Raw genomic sequence first — 18,122 nt, 5'->3', positions numbered from 1 at the left:
TCTTTTTCCCTCCACCAAAATTAAACATATGACCGAGACAAGTAATACATGGTATATGTGAGCTCGCTAACAATTGCTTTCTGAAATATTCTCTCTTTGTACACCTAGCTACTGTCGTTCATTTAACTTTATCAAAACTAAGTATCTTTACTTGTATCTTTGGAGATACTAGTAAAGCTAATACTAAACTAAGAAAAAGATAACAAAATATGAAAATCAGAACATGTATTTATGGTATGTTTTCTAAAAATACATATCAGTTGAAATCTTTATATAAGTAATTGCCATGCCATGGAGTATTCTCATTGAGTTCATAGGGTTTTGATTATATGAGAATATGCTCTCAGTGTGTGGCAAGCTTCTTAGCATCACTGGCAATGACTCTGTCATTTAGATGGTTGGATTAGGCAAGAAACTGTCAGTCATTCTTGAACATCTTCCTATCCGTTATGTCCCATAAGTATTTTCATCACTAACTCCTGTGTACTTTATCTGAATATCTTCACTCCATAGCATCCTTAAACCAGTTTAGCTTTCTATCACCTCTTTTCTGAGTACTGGAACACCCTTCTAAATAATTGTCCCAATTACCCATTTGCACTCCCAAATCCCATTGTCCCAATTCTTACTGCTCTTAGAATAAATACCAAAATCTTTTTTATAGTTTATATGAGAACCTAATCTGGCCCCTGTCTACCTCTTCTGTACCATATTTTGCCATGTCGCCTCACCTCCCTCATGAATGCTTCAGCTACAACTGTCTAGTTTCAGTTCCTTGAACACATCATGTTCTCATTTCTGTTGTGAATACTTCCTTGCATTTCCCACCTTTCCTAACACTCACATCACCAGTTAATTCCTATTAAGCCTTTAAAGCACATCCTAAAAGATATTTCTTCTGTTTCACTGGTGAAAAAAATTAGGGGCCTCAGTTACTTAGACCTTAACATTGGGCTGCCAATGTGAGCTATCGGTTAACTGTGATGGCAGTACCAGTATCACCGTGACTTTAAAAGTGACATTGCCTACATAAGAAATTGACATATAAATGCCTAATACCCCTTTTGAATTGCTGAGCAGTCCAACAGTGGTTTTGAATAGGTGCCTCTTGCCCTGTATCATTCACCAAATGTTTCATAGTCACATCTTAAGACATCAGATAACCAAATCATATCACTGCTATGCATTATTAAATAAGCAAATTCAAATTTGTGACAAATGAATTTTGCATAACCTATAAAGAATTAAGAATTATTGTGGGCACCTGGGTGGTGCCCAGGTGGGCACAGTTGGTTGAACAACTGTCTTTTGCTCAGGTCATGATCCTGAAGTCCCAGGATCGAGTCCTGCATCGGGCTCCCTGATCAGCGGGGAGTCTACTTTTCCCTCTGACCCTCTCCCCTCTCATGCGCTCTCTCTCACTCTCTCTCTCAAGTCAATAAATAAAATCTTTAAAAAATTTTTTTAAAAGAATTATTGCTAATGGGACTCATATTTCACAATAAAAATGGAATATATATTGAATATATCATAAATATATCACTGAATATATGAATATAATTGAAATGTGATATTACTAAATGAACACATTTATAAGTGGTATGATCCTAAGTTTGTATTTTCTCCTGGCTATCTAAGTTTTCTTATTTCTGCTTTAATTTCATATTGATTTTATTTTTATTCCTCTAAATTGAACTTTGCTTTTTTGCAGTGACCCAAATTTGTCTTAAATTATAGATATCTGCCATAACTTGTATATTTTAATATCCTAGTCATGTTTCCATTTTTCATCTGTCAAAATATTCACAAACAATTTTAAGACAGCACAAGGAGTCCTAGAGGAATGATTCTCAAACCTAATTGTGAATGGAATCATCTGGGGATCCTATTAAGCTGCAGATTCTAATTCAGTAGGTCTGGAAAGGAGCCAGACAGTATATGTTTCTTTTTTTTTTTTAATGAAAGATTTTATTTATTTGTTTGACACAGAGAGAGAGAGATCACAGACAGAGAGGCAGGCAGAGAGAGGGGGAAGCAGGCTCCCCACTGGGCAGAAAGCCCAATGCGGAGCTTGATCCCAGGACCCTGAGATCATGACCTGAGCTGAAGGCAGAGGCTTAACCCACTGAACCACCCAGGTGCCCCTAGACAGTGTGTGTTTCTAACAAACTCCCAGATGACAATGTTGTTGGTTCGTGAATTATACTTGAGATTGCAAGGATTGTAATAGAGCAACAAATTTTTCCATAAAGGGCCAAATAGCAAATATTTTTGTTACTATGTTCCATATAGTCTCTTACAACTGCTCAACTTTGTCGTACCATGTAGTTGGCCATAGGCAACCTATAAATGAATGGATGTGGCTAGGTTCTAATAAAATTTTATGAACACTGAAATTCAAATTTCATAGATTTCACATAGTATGATATATTATTCATCTTTTAATTTTTTTATAACCATATAAAACATAAATGCCATTCTTAGCTCATGGACCATACAAAAACAGTTTATAGTTTGCCAACCACCCCACCAAAGTATGAAGTGCCAGTAGATGAATTTGCCAGAGGCTGGAAGTGTGTGGTGGGATAGGTTCTATCGGGAAGATCTCAGTTGAGCTACGACTTGAATGCACAAGGCTTTTCTGAAGAGAGAGTGGGAAGTAGTGAAAGAGAAATAGGCAAGCAATAGCATTATTGTTCTCTAAACCGAGAACATAAGAGTGTGGCAGGAGAACAATAAGTCCTTCTGGACTGAGAAGGCTCAAGGGAAATGGGAATTCCTTATATGCATATTTAAATGGTTTCAGATTTTGTGGTGCCTGGGTGGCACAATCAGTTAAGCATCCAGCTCTTGATTTCAGCTCAGTTCATCATCCCAGGGTCCTGGGATCAAGTCCTGTGTAGGGCTCCACGTTCAGTTCAGAGTCTGCTCAAGACTCTCTCTCTCTTCCTCTCTGTCTGCCCCTCACCACCTCCAAAATAAATAAACAAATCTTAAAAACAAAATAAATGCTTTCAGATTTTTTTTTAAGATTATTTATTTATTTATTTATTTGACAGAGAGAGATCACAGGTAGGTAGAGAAGCAGGCAGGGGGGGTGGGGAAGCAGGCTCCCTGCTGAGCAGAGAGTCCAATGTGGAACTCGATCCCAGGACCCTGAGATCATGACCTGAGCCGAAGGCAGCGGCTTAACCCACTGAGCACCCAGGCACCCCATGCTTTCAGATTTTAATGAGTTGTGCTGTCAAGTGAGCATGCAGAATGAGAAGTGGATGATGCTATTAAGTTCCACATTTGGAATTCTAAGAGAGGACTGGTCTGCTGAGAGGGAGAAAGAGAATAGAAATGATTGAGGAAAGCCAGAAAAAGTACATTTGAAAGGTCAGGACTCTCTGCAAGTGACAGCAAATTGTTCTCATATGAAAGTTTTATGGAATCATTTATATAAATAATCAAGGTTTGCAAATTCATTGAGGAAAGGGGAAATGAATATCACAAAGCCAGGCAGGGCAGGGCAGTCTAACCATTTGTCCATTATTACAAAACATACCACAGACTAAAAAGGGAAGCTAAGAACTGAGGATTAAAGACTAAAAAGATGGTCCCTATAAATGCCACATCATCTGACTGACACTGGTGATGAGCCAGAGAGTAGGCATACATGCTGAGAGGTGAAATGAGCATGTGTCTGCTATTTCTCTGGAAGTGACAGTGGAGTGAGATGATGGGATATTACAAAGCATCAGAGTTGAGAATTATGAAAGATGGAATATTAAATACACAATTAAATCAGTCCCAATACTTTCTAGAAAACTCTTCCTCTAATTATCTTTCTATTTCTCATCTTATCCCTCCAAAAGGACTTTGTCCAGTTGTTTTGGAGTCGTGTTTCACTGGAATGCTGGAAGTCAGTTAAGATTTGCTGGGAACTTACAAGGGACTTGAGGAATTTTCTCATAGCAATCTAATAAATTTTACCACCATCTATTTACTTAGATTTTCTCTAAAATAAGGAATACATCTATCAGTAGTTGTGACTCGGTCATGACCTGGGGGTAAAAAACAAAATGGAAGACAGAGCAGAGGGAGACATTTTACTTTTCCACACTAGAGGGAAAGCTAAAATTTTGGTCAGAAAATTTCAGGTGACTTTTAAATAGTGACTAACCATGACAGGAAAGGCAATTTATTAATGGAAGTTAGGAAGAATAGCAAATGTACACACAGGAAATTTTAAGTTTTTTTAGAGAGGGAGGGAGAAGATGGAGAAAGAGAGAATCTTAAGCAGGCTCCATGCCCGGTATAGAGCCTAACCTGGGGCTCAATCTCACAACCCCGAGACCATGACCTGAGCAGAAATCAATAGTCAGATGCTTAACCAACTGAGACACCCTGGCACCTCAAAATTTTATTTTTTTCCTAATATTCAAAGGACCTGTGATCAGGTTTCCCATCAAATAAGGAGAGGTGTTGTATTTATTTATATTATAAATTATCATTTATTGAACATCTACTCAATGTCAGACAATGTGCTGAAAATTATACACATTATTCCATTTAATTTTCACATTTGAATAAAAGTGGTTATTATTACACATACATCACATATGAGTCCTAGAGGGCTTAAGTGAGTTATCCAAGGTTCCCTGAATCCCTTGGACTTGCTTAAGAAAAACTGCTCTTGTGTAAATATGGTGATATGAAGTATAAAGCGCGTTCCAAATGTTAAGCAGAAATTACCTGCTGTTTTCTTGCTATTATTGTCAGTAGTATTATTGCTACTTACTTAATGTCTCTAAGCCTTTTGCACCTCAGCCAAAACATGAGTCAGTATAATACAAGTATGTCAAAGGAATTACATGAAAAAAACTCACTTAAAGTTTCTAGCATATAAAAGCCACTTAATAAATGTCAAAACCCCATACATTTTCTCTTGAAGGATGCTTTTTATTTTTAAATAAGGCCAAATAAGAAGGTAGATACTCATTCTTCTAATTATTTAGCAGCATTCCCCTGGGTAATGAAGTTGACAGTTTCTCTTCAGAAAACAATGTTGGACAAATCTATGATTTTAGTTTAAGTGCCCAGAATCAGGAGGTTGGGTTTAGGGCTGAAATACTCAGCACATACTACCAAGTTTCTGAGGGTTTTTTCTGCCCCATCTTCTATTTCCTACAGTTTAAATCACTAAGGACTTAAACAGATATTTCTTAGGTATTTGCGTATGTCCCAAAAGAGTATTAGTTATAGTCCTATTAAAATAGTATAATTCATTCATTTTTGCCCCAATTCAAAGTTTGTCTTTTCATAGTTGAAGACATGTTTTTTGATGACATGAAAGTGCTTGATATTTGTGTTCAATAATTGTTGGATGTGAGAGTGAATGACTTATTTCCACTATTATTTATCATTTTTCTATCTTTAGATTTTTGCAGAGGAAGCCTCCTTTAAATAGTCTATATACTGATCTCTACAAATTCATTTTAACAAAACACATAATGTTCTCATGAATATAAAAATGCAAATGAATTAGTCTTTATTCCACTTTATTTGTTTAAGTTTTATTTACAATTGATTTTGGTGCTTGATGTGCTAACATCTAAATGTAGCACACCTTCCTTACATTCTTTGCTCCTTGGCACTTTCCTTCTTTTGATATGCATTGTGATGAGTTTTGGCCCTCCTCCTGCCTTTAAAGCATAAACCAGTTTTTCAGTTTACAAACAGATCTTGATGTTATTGGCTGACAGTAACCTCTGATTCTGAAAGGGAGAAAAGATAACCAAATAACTCTAGTATCCTACAGAAAACTGCTATTTCAGTGTCTTCTCTAAATTGCTAAAGGAAAACCAAGCTAGAAAGTTCATTTCTAGAAAGTGATTCTATGGGGGGGAAAAATGTTTACTTGAGAACTTATCATGGAACAGATATCTCAGGGAAAGAAAGAGATAAGGCCAAGGAGGACAAGCAAATGAAGGGTAAAGATTCTGAATAGTTAGTGTCGTGATGGAGTATAAGAAGTGGCCTGTGAGGTCAACACTGAAGACAGTTGAATTCAGAATGTAGGGAGGTCACGAAGAAAGGCACTTCGAGAATGTGTATTGAGGGGAAGGGGCTTCGCAAAAAGCCTGGAAAGCAATGAGCATTGAATGAGGCGGAGGCATGGGGCCTGTGACCTCATTGGGTTATACTCAGTAAAGGGCTAAGGTGAGAGCAACATGGAGAAGACGGTAAGAGGAAAATGCTGATTAAGGGGTTTTGATAATATTTATAGCTGTTCTTCCAAAGAGAAATACGTGTTAATACTCAAATACATGGGCTGGATCTCTCATCTTTGTCTCAGTTGAGATGCTTTGGTATCATGCTTCCCAGTTATTACACCTGTAACAAGCATCCCCTACCACCAGGTGGCTACAGAGGCATGTCATGCTTAGGTAGTTTTCCAGTGCTTGGGACTCTGATATGATAAAAGTTTGTCTAAGTCACAATTTTAAAAATCTGACCATCTATTTAATGTCCCATCTTCTATCAAGACAACCTTTTAGAAAAAGTTGAATTAAACTCATCACTTCTTAATATTCATAAGCTTAGGGAATTGATTTCTATGTTAGATTCCCAAGGGAGGCACCAAAGCAAATGAAATAGAAGGAATAAATATGATTTGTTTCAAGTTTCTATGTACCCTACATTATAATTCATGACTTGTTCCCAGATAACTTTCTTTAGTGTTATCGCTATCCAACATTGACTTCTGTCATTTAAAAATATTTGTTTATTTCCCCCAATTGACTGATTAAGCTTCCCTATGGCAGAGTTATAGCTGTGAGATATAACAGATAGTCACTGAATTAGAGGAAGACTAAAGGATGGTGAGGCTGTCTAAAGCCTTCAGGGGAAGGTCAGTGGCAATTTGGATAGTAGAAGTTGGCAGAACACAGCTCCAGCAGCTCTGCCTTCATTACACTTTATGATATCATGCCCTAGAGAACATAAAGTTCTCAGTTTATTTTTTAGGAAAATTACATAAATCCAAGATCATTATGTTTGACTCTTCATATTAATAGGTAGTGCATTAAGTTTGCATTAGAATGAAAAATAATGTAACCCAGTTTTTAAAAAGCAAAACACTACAATTAACATACCAAAATACCCCTGTCACAGAAAAAGGATGTTGTTTATTACTCTAAATTATTCGGAAGTCTTCACACAATTTATTGTAAACATTTGATTAATAGAACAGTCTAGAACCTGTAGCTGATGGTGATACAGTGAGCTGCATCTTTTCTCCCTCTCTTTGTGTCTTTGGGGATTATAATAAAGAGTGAGTGGACTAAGGTATCTGGATAATTTCACTTTGAATATTACATTAATTCACCAAAATAATTATGGAGAACTAATATGGGATCAGTACTATGCCAGGAATTTGGGGAGTTGCAGATAACTATTGGCCAAGATCTCTGACCTCTCAACTTGCTCATCATCTGCTTGGTGAGATGAGATTAATTACCATAAAACCAAAAAAAAAAAAAAAAAGAGCGTTACAAAGATCAACAAGGATTATACAGGTACAAAGAGGGGAGAAATAAATGAACCCTGCATTTCAGAGGGAAAGCCTTCAGGAGGTGCTCTTACAAATTGGGCTGAACTGTATACAGAGCTGTCATCATTATGTCTTCCATCTCATTATTTGTCTTTTCGGACCCTATCTAGGCATCCACAGAAGTCCCTTTGACAGTCTAGGCACTCCACAAAGACTTGATGGCTGATGAACTAATTTTTTTCTTACTTCACTTTCTGTTACTTTTTTAAAAAATTGAAGTATAATTAACATATAGCATTACACTAGTTTTAGGTGTATAACATAATGATTCAGCAATTCTGTATGTTACTCAGTGCTCACCGCAAGTGTAGTCACCATTAATTTTTTGAGAAGGATATAGTAAAAGCAAGCAAAAGAGAGACATTTTGGTTTTCTGTCAAATATATAGTTATCTTGAGAAAAGTCTATAATGACCATGGATTAAATATTTTATCATTAGATCATAGTGTCAATCTGAAAGTAAAACTTACAGATCTGCTTCTTCAGGAGTGCTTACCCTCAGCACTGAAAAATGAAGATAAATATTTGAACTCCTGTTGGATTCTGAAAACAATTTCAGTCCACTGGCCTGCATCAATTCATCATGACTTAATCCATCAAGATTTTATAAGGCCAGTAGTTAACTTTTCAGCAGAAATGGTTCCCTAATGCTTGGTATATCTAAAAATTGATAACATATTTAATTAGTGTGAGTTAGCCCTCTCTTTAGTAGCAGTATTTAAATGGTATCTATCTTGTGCCTAAGAAGGTCTTCTGGTGTTTATGTCTTTATATTAAAGAACTTTTGTTAGACACGCTCCTCTCAAATTTCAGTCATCCACGAAACCAAAAGGCATTGAATGATATGGTTGCAGTGCATGTTAGGCAAGTACATAATCTTAATGGGACGTGGTTAAGCGTAATTAGAAAAGTGGCACATCACCACTATGGGATAGAATGACAATCATTAATAAAGTAAAAATCTTGACTAAATTTCTTGTAGGTGACTTGATTCTACTGCCAGATTACATTTTGATGAGTATGCAAATTGAAAGTGATATTATAATTTAGGATTAAGGCTGTTGCAATCATGATTACACATAAAACAATCATTCTGAGAAACAATTGCTTTTCAAAACTGGAATACTGAACATGTGTTTTTCTGAATGATGAATTAAATGGACCACAACTTCATAAATGGATGGTCTCCCACAGGCAATATAAACTATTAAAACCCATAATTAATAACCAGTTTGTCACATGGTATTTTTCCTTTTTGTGTATTCATGTCTACCAAGTAGTCTGTCTGCACATTCAAGAGAGTGTCTATATTTTAACTGATTAACCAACACTTTAGAAATAGGTTTCCTTCACTGGAAAAGCAGAAACAAAGGTTAACTCGTGTTTTCCCCTCAATTTGCCATTATTCTAGAATTTTAAGCAAGAAAATATGTTCTTTTATACATCACAGATAAGCCTATATATGCACTTTAAATTTTGGAGTGCACTTTTCTCCTACTCTTAGAGTACTATTCTTTTGAATTGTCCTTTTCCTCCTCATTTTTTAACACCTTTAGCCAAGAAGGGTCTAAAATATCACCTGTAGTTTTCATTACGCTGAGAAAGTTCTAGTATTTGATTTCATTCTGTTTCAAGTATCTAGGAAAAGAGTTAAACCCCAACTTTAGTATGGAACCTCCTCATCTAGGGAGGTCAGGCAAGAAAGAAATGGAATATTTTATTCATTGTGTCAGTAAAAATTTAAAAAGTTTCAAAGAGCCAAGCATTCTAAAGAATGTGAATCACTTAGATCTTTTATGCAATGCGGGTGGAAGTATACATTTGTACAACTACTTGGGAAAGGAAGCTGGCATTGTCTTCTAAAGCTGAATATTCACAGTGCATGTAAGATGTGGGTTTTTTTTTTTTTCATTTTAATTGATTATTAATTAGTTATATCAATGTAGCCATGTCTGGTGAGATGATAGCGGTGATTCACATACCAAGGGTTATAATTAATTCCATTCTATGCACTTGAAGTCAGACTATTCTTAGAATTCTGGGGTAATTGAGCACCTAAGTGGGCATCCTTTGGTAAGACAGCATACCAGGCTGGGACAAAACTAAAAGAGCTTATAGAGAAAGACTTGTTTTGATAAGAACACTATACATTTAGAAAAGTCCATGGTTCATAGTCTTTTATCAATGACTTTATGAAGCCAAACAAAAAGTAAGAAGTAATGATTATTTGAAGGTGGCTGTTCAATGTACAGATTTTTAGTCATAACCAAGAAAAAATGGGAGACATATCAAATGAATAGTTTTCTGCTTTGTACATTTGGGGAAATGTGAGTTTCTTCTAGACACACAAGAAAGATCTGTCTTCATCACATAATTCAAGGATAATGATCTACAAATTCTTGTCAAGAAAGTTTAAGCAATTTTATTTCTTTTTTTTTTTTTAAGATTTATTTATTTATATATTTATTTGACAGAGAGAGAGAGAGACAGCCAAAGAGGGAAAACATGTAAGGGGAGTGGAGGAGGGAGAAGAAACAAGGGCTAACTCCCCACCAAGGGTTCATTCCCAAGACCCTGGGATCAAGACCTGAGCCGAAGGGGCAGACGTTTAACAACTGAGCCACCCAGGCGCCCAAGTTTAAGCTATTTTAAATAGTCATATTCAACATGTAAGCCAATATAAATAGTTAGGTACAAAGAAAGTTGGCTTTTGTAAAGGGAAATTACAAGACAAGTAGAAAAAAACTGTAGAATTATTAACTTAAAAAATTCCACAAATGTGTAACCAAGTTCCTCACAAATAGTAATTTGAAAGAGAAAGAGAATTGTCACTGGAGAAGTGGGAGATGTTTGTTTTTAACAATAGCTGTTACTTACTGAACATCTACTAATGTCAGGGACTAGACTGAACTCTGCAAGTTATTCCTTCTAATTCTCACAACAGGCAGCTGTCAATAAACAAGTTATTATTGATACCGTTTAACAAAGAAGGAAACACAGGCCAAGAGGGCTTAAGTGAGGTTCTAAGGTTTCACAGCTTGTGAGTGACAGAGCTGGGATTCTGAACCCAGATCTGCCTGATTCTAAACTCACATTTTCTTCCCTTAAAGCTAACCCATGTATGTAGTGGCCATACTGAGGGAATGAAGAATGGATTCTGAGATGACTTAGGTCTCATATCCACCCCCTCTTCTAAGCCGATTCCTCTGAACAGAGCACAGGCTTCCAACCCTGGCTCTACTGTCTACAGCACTGGCAAGTGACCCATTGGGCTTCTCCTTGACCAATTGGGCATCGAGCAGTGCAAAAGCAAATCCCTCCACAAAGCTGGGAGAGTCATGCTGTGGGCTACTCCTGCATGCTGGGGGGTACATATTTACTGGGTCCTGCGACCCTGCCAAGAAACGTGAGGGGGTGGAGAGACAAATCTAGCAGCTTAGTACTTGCTACTACTAAACAAAGCTATGTCCATATTAAGTTAATAGTAGGAAGTAAAAAATGTTATTGTTATTACATTATCATCACCATTATTATTAGCTGGGTAACTCTTAGCAATTTACATTAACCCCTCTTGGACTCAGTTTCCTAGTCCTTAAAATAAGGTTGAAACTACTGGAATGATCTAAGATTGCCATGGTGATTATATTACAAGATAAATTCATTTTAATACCCTGGCAAATTGCTCTTTAAGTATTTAGTAGGACAGGAGAGATAAGTTATTTTTTCCCTTTGATGTGATTAAAATGAGATTATAATTATCTCGTAGATATTGGCTCCAGTGTATTTTAGTTCTCCTCATTTCTACTAGCTTCCTGACAAACTAGCCTTCCCAGCCTCTTCATTCCCTGTATATAACAGTCTGTTTAAATTCGTGTGGATAGAATTCCTTTTCCATTATTTCTTGTAATTAGGTCTATATTCAAGATCCGTTCCTGGTCCCTTCTTTCCTTCATTAATACCTTTAAATACTCAAGTTCTCACAAATTCTCCCTCTACCACAGTGTGGTAATGACGCATTTCCCTTTTTTTTTTTATTCCTTAATGTTATCTTATTAGCTAAGTTGTAAATTCTTTAAAAGCAAAGACTCTCTTCTCATATGTCTTAGTACTTACAGAAGCACCTAGCCCAGTGCCCTACAAAAAGTAGTTCAATAATTACTGATGGATGAACTCATGTAAGTTACCTGTGAAATCAGTCATTAATTCTTATTACCAGAACTCAAAGAAAGTTCTAGAAAATTGAATACCATAGCTTTAGAACCATATAAAATTTGGCACTGTTTTATGTGGTAAAAAAAAAATAATATATATATATATATAGACTGAAAACTCATTTAAAATCCAGAAAAGAAGGGCTCCTCAGCTGGCTTAGGCAGTAGAACATGCAACTCTTGATCTCAGAGTTGTGGGTTCAAGCCCCATATTGAACATGGAGCCTATTTAAAAAAATAACACAAAAATAAAATAAAATCCAGAAAAGATTAGTTTGTAAGAAATAAATTCATGATAAATTATTTAAGTGATAATAATTATTTTGGAGGAAGACCTCACATTTTTTTTTTTTATGTTGACTTTATAGAGGGTAAACTTGCCTTCCTAGGAAATGTCTTTAGGGCTCTCTACCAGAAAGGACACTGGGCTTATAGCTATGTTCTAATAATTAGGCCCAACACTGTAAAAAAAAATGTACATACCTTGCAGCTCATTATATTACTATTTTCATACAATTGGGATGAAATATATCAGTGAAAAATACACATTAGGGGCGCCTGGGTGGCTCAGTGGGTTAAGCCGCTGCCTTCGGCTCAGGTCATGATCTCAGGGTCCTGGGATCGAGTCCCGCATCGGGCTCTCTGCTCAGCGGAGAGCCTGCTTCCCTCTCTCTCTCTCTGCCTGCCTCTCCATCTACATGTGATTTCTCTCTGTCAAATAAATAAATAAAATCTTTAAAAAAAAAAATAAAAAATAAAAAATAAAAAATAAAAAAAAGAAAAAAAAAGAAAAATACACATTAAACTAAATAAATAAAGTCTTGTTGACCGGCATTTGCATCCAAGTTTTCAAAAAAATGATACATTTTTTCCTGATGATTGGCAAGGATACATTAGAAAGACTTTTTATGCAGTATATATTTTTTATTTATTACTGCTTCAACTATCCTCTTTATTGACACTATTGAACCAGGGATAAAAGAAAAGCGAACATCAAGTATGTGGGTGATTGGAAATGAAAGTAGAAGATGGACCATGTACCTTAGGTAAACTTTCTTGTCTTGAAGTTCCAGACATTGGTCTCTTTTTTAAATGAAAATAAATACTTTCTTCCTTAGAAATAAGGCAAAAGAGTGTTCAGAAGACCTACTACCCTCATGAACAAATGCATTATAATAATACAGAGTTTTATTATTTTTCCCTTATTATTTTAATGCAGAGTAAGTGCCAGTTAAACATTCCCCTACCCCTCTCCAAACATAAACACACATATCATACTGATAACAAGATGTGGGAAGACAGCCTTTTAAATAGATTTTTAAAACTTAATTTCTTAAAATAATATAGTCTAGGGGCTTGTCTTAGAGGCCCATGTGGGTAGATGAGAATCTGTCAACACAATGTCTGTTCTCAGCATTTTTCCTAAGGGCAACATTGCTATTTTGTTTTCCCATGTAATTATTTTTGCTTGTCTTTTTTCTGTGTGTGTGCTTTAATTTCATTTAGAACTTTGAAGATGGAAAAGTATGACTGTTTAGATTCTCTTATAAATATAAAACAGTCTTAGTGATAAAGACTATGAATTCTCTTTGATAAACATCTGCTTATAGCTGAATGAAGGGTTGTTTAGCACAGAATGTAGTATTCAGCGAAAAAAGCAATTTATCTAAGAAATACTTCTTCCCTTATTGCATTTAGCCTCTTGCCAGCTTGGTGTATCTCTGTTGCCTATTTGTCCTTTGTTACTGTCAAGACAGCAGATTTCTGTCTGGAGCAGATGGTGTAACTGCCATTGTTCTAGTGCTTAAAATTCATTCTGCCGCAGGAAATTCTTATCATTAAACCTCTAATTTAGCAATATTAACAAATTGAAACTATGGGCTGTTTTGTCCAGGATGTTTGGCCTTTGTTAGATATCTGAGCAAAATGTATGTACGTGTGTGTGTGTGTGCGTGTGTGTGTGTATGGTGAAAATCGTATCAAAAACTTGTTTGATTATTTCTTGACAAATCAGTGTGAAGCTTTATTTCAATAAGTTAATATAGAATATGATGGTGTGTAAATGCTAGAAGATGTTAGTCATTAGTTGTTTAGGAGTTTATCATGGATTTTCCTTGTTTTCTTTACTAATGGCTCCATAATCTATATGAAAGGAAATTAAAAATTATATGTCTTGCTGCTTTCTGAATGGGGTATTTAAATTTAAACCTAATTTTAAACTTCCAATTTGGGTCTTTTTGTCCATAGCTCCTTATAACACTCCATCTATCTTACCCCACCTAGAAAGTCATTGGATTTCATATTTTACCTCCAGGAAAGAATCAGAAACAATGCCATTTTATTTTCACTCTTAGTCACATTTTCAATATTGGAATGATTAAAGCGAGACCCGCCCCCAGAAAAGTTTTGCATTCAACTTTAGCCTTACAACTTAAAAATGAAGGCAACAAATATTTTATGGAAATATTCTTAATAACTTTTAAATAAATGACACATACATACATGTATTCAGTAAATAGAATTCTACAACATGTCATATGTTTTCCATGATTACTATTTTGGAAATAATTTCAGTCCATGCTATTGGGTAAATTGTAGGCAGTATCCCGTGGTTGGACATCTGTGCAATCACCAATGCGATGACTAATTAATTGAACACACGTTGATCCAGTCAACTTTTGTTAGGGTGACCATACATTCCCGTCTGCTCAGGGGAGTCACAGTTTACACTTACTGAATAAATGTCAATAATACTTTCTTTGAGTCTCAGAAGTGTCCTAGTTGGGATATTAAGTTGGATACTTATTCTTACTGTCATGCACCCATATAAACCGAAGAAGTTACATGCTAACACATAAAAGAGCTATAAGTAAACGTCCCTTATTCAGAGGAGCATGCAAGCTTATTAATAACCCAAGAGATACATATGAAACCATTGTAAAATAACCCATACATCTTTGAACTTAAATTCTAAATCTGTGATATAAGCAGGATGCACCATGGGAATTCAGAGAAGCGATACATGGATGTGGACTAGAGTAGTTAAGTCTGATTTAAGGAGTTGTTCTACTCTAGGTCCTTGCAGACTTGAGGTCACGTGGACAAAGGTCTAGGGATCGTGAAAATAAAAGCTCAGTCAACAGTGGAAATGACTGAATGAATACAAAGGGTATAATAGAAAAAATAATCAGTAAGGATTTAGAAATTCTGGTTTCTCACACTGGGTCTGCCACTGACCAACTTTATGTTGTTGAGGAAATTATTTCCTCCCTTTGGCTTTAGTTCCTTCATCTGTTAAAAGAGGGAGTAAACTGGATTCATTTAGCAGTTTTATTTACTGTGAGACTGCTCTGGGCAAGGCACTCCACTAAGGACTATGCAAATGATCTCTAAAATTCCCTCCCTGCTTTAAATTCTGTGGCAAGCACTTCCATCACCCATTTTCCCAGCGACTTAGTTCTAATTGGTTATGGATCTTTCACTTCTTTGTCAAAAAACCACATTGCTGGGCACCTGGGTGGCTCAGTGAGTTAAAGCCTCAGCCTTCGGCTTGGGTCATGGTCCCGGGGTCCTGGAATGGAGCCCCACATGGGCTCTCTGCTCAGCAGATAACCTGCTTCTCTTCCTCCTCCTTCTCTGCCTGCCTCTCTGCTCGTTGTGATCTCTGTCTGTCAAATAAATAAATAAAATCTTAAATAAAAAAAACAAACACATTGCCTGCAGGTTAAGTCAACCCCACCCAGCAAATATTTGTTATGTTAAATTGCCTGGAAATTTTTCCTAGCAAGTGTCCTTTATTTCCTCATTGGCTTAGAACCATGTTTGCATTCTGTGATAATGACATAACCCCAGAATGTAAGAGGAGGCCCACCTGGGAGAAGAAGCTGCCAGGGCATATTTTCTGAGCATGAAAAACACCATTTATGCTTCAGGTAAGGGAGGCTACACCCCATTCAGCTGGGAAACAGGGCTACTGAGCCTTGGTCTCCCTCACTTTCCACAACTGAGGTCTGTTTTCCTATCTCTCTATCATTCTGATCTCAGGAAGCTTGCTCTTGTTCCCCCATGTGAATCAACTAACAGGAGAGATCATGCTTTTTCTGGACTGAAGTTGTAGTAACTGAACAAAGAACTCTACCAACTCAAAGAAACTGAGTTATCTTGTGAATCCAGCTGGTTCAAGGCTGCAGGCCCACATCTCTTGGCCCGTTTTCCTATTGCGGGGAGTGGGGAAAGTAGCCCTAAACCATCAGAATGGATTATACATCACATTTGATAATGCACACAGACACTACACTCCATTAACTGGAGAAGTTGGAGATATATTGAATCTGAAAGGAATCTGAGGGGCAAAAGAAAACTGATTTTGCTGGTCTAATATTTATATTGTACTTTAGAATTATAGTATGCTTAAAAGTAATTATGTTTATCAATAAAGAAGTCTGGGCCTTCTTAATACAGTAGATACAAAACACAAGATCAAATTTAAGTCATGTTTAAATGAACACCTAGTTGTTTTTTTTTGTTTGTTTGTTTGTTTTTTGGTAGAAGTGCCAAGATTTATTTAAATCCAACTGCAAGTCCACCTGACTGATGTTTGCTTTCAGTATTAACAGTGGTGGTCATGGTCATAGCGGTTGACCGCTATGGAGAAAAGGCAGAATTTTGTAAAGAAGTGTTGAATGAAAAGTAGGAGTGATGGAAAAAATTGAGCTACAGTAGATTTTCTTGAAAGTGAATGATGCAAGGAAACCAAATTGTTGAAATTTAGAACAAAGGGTACTTATCGTCCCCATATTACACTTTTACAATCAAAGTGATTGTCAATGTTGCCACAAGGGGGTTGCCCTTACTTTTCCTGTGATTAGGCATGAGAAGGCAAACAGAGGTCCTTTCCAGAAAAGCATTCTTAGTACCTTTCACTAATAAGGAAAAAAGTGAATTCCATGTGCTAAGATAATTCTACTAACTTTCCACATAGTCCCATTAAAATTTTTAAACTTATAGAGTATATTTTTTTCAGAATTACATACTGCTGTACATTTAAATCTGTAAATGTATTGAGGCAACTGTATAAAAGCATTAAATTGGAGATATGAACAGCTGAGTACTAACTGAAAAGAGCTGAAAATAGAGTTGCAAGTAAATCATTGAGAATCTATCTTTTCAAATATACTGCATGTGAATTTCAAATCAATCTGTTTTATTCTGTCAGCCATATTAGACTCTTCTACCCCCTCAATTGATAAAGCACTTAAACCATCAAAGCTTCTGACTAAAAGGGGGGATAGGACAAGGTAACATGAAAATCATATGAAATGATATGAAATCAATCAATAATGTGCTGAAATATTAACTTGCAGGTATCCCTAAGTGTATGTTTAAAATAAGGCTAAATTTGAAAGTAGATTATTTCTTTGGAAAATGGGTTAAATTATCTCAGGATTTAGAAGCAAACACAATTCAAACTGCTACCTCATTTTTTTGTGGTGTGTGTGTATGTGTGTGTGTGTGTGTGTGTGTGTGTGTGTGTGTGTTTAATCATTGTTCTGGCAAAATAAGAGCATGATCCAAATTCTAGGCCTTATCCCAAAACTTCTAGAGATTGACAACACCTTACAAGATGTCTTACAAGCATAAGACAGGAGAAGGAAAATGAAAATGCTAGCTCACATTGATATCCGGGGTTGGGGGGTAACCAGCCCTAGGAAACACAAAAAGCCAGACTTAGAGCAAAGCAAACTTGTTTTTAAAAAGGCAGAGGAGAGACTTGATTTTTCACAATTGAATGAAGCCAGGACTGGCTAAGGGATAGTGTATGTAAGAACAAAAAGGAGGCTGAACTAAAGCCAGTGGTATGGTGGGTATTCCCTTTCTTCCTGATGAGATATGGGAATTTTCCAGCACAGAAAAAATAGTAAGATCCTATGATCCTATGGTGTTTCAGAACAACTTATTGGGCTCTGTAACAAAGTTATAGATTACCTTGTCTTTTAATGTAGAAAGAAATGAGTGATTAAATGGACTGTTTCACTGATTTTCCTAAACAAACCTATTCATAGGATTTCAGAAACAAGGAATGCTTTCTCAGGTGAGCTAATGTGAACCCACTCATTCCCTGAATCATTTATTGAAAACAAGTTGACAGGGGGCAACAGAGCAGCCTGAGAGTTCAGCACAGTATAGAAATTCATAATATAGGTCAAAGTCTGTCACTTTTAATACTTTAAAATATTAATACTTTAAAATAGGGATTTAGCAGCATGTGTTGCTGTCTGTTTTTGCAATGTGGAAGCATGAGATGTTATATT

At 36.2% G+C, this 18,122-nt stretch overlaps 1 protein-coding gene and 1 non-coding gene across 2 annotated transcripts in view; both read left to right on the top strand.

Moving 5' to 3' along the window:
• The window catches only part of HTR2C (5-hydroxytryptamine receptor 2C), a 282,379-nt gene that overhangs the window by 28,264 nt on the left and 235,993 nt on the right, over positions 1-18,122 (top strand). The gene's annotated exons all lie outside the window — the stretch shown is intronic.
• LOC123388580 lies at positions 10,848-10,976 on the top strand. The gene has a single exon (XR_006603055.1). It is a non-coding gene; the product is annotated as a small nucleolar RNA SNORA35 (small nucleolar RNA).

Source organism: Mustela putorius, unplaced genomic scaffold (assembly GCF_011764305.1).
Source record: "Mustela putorius furo isolate JIRA1106 unplaced genomic scaffold, ASM1176430v1.1 tig00003901_pilon_pilon_pilon, whole genome shotgun sequence".
Classification (NCBI taxonomy): domain Eukaryota; kingdom Metazoa; phylum Chordata; class Mammalia; order Carnivora; family Mustelidae; genus Mustela; species Mustela putorius.
This window is presented reverse-complemented; position numbering and strand designations above follow the sequence as displayed.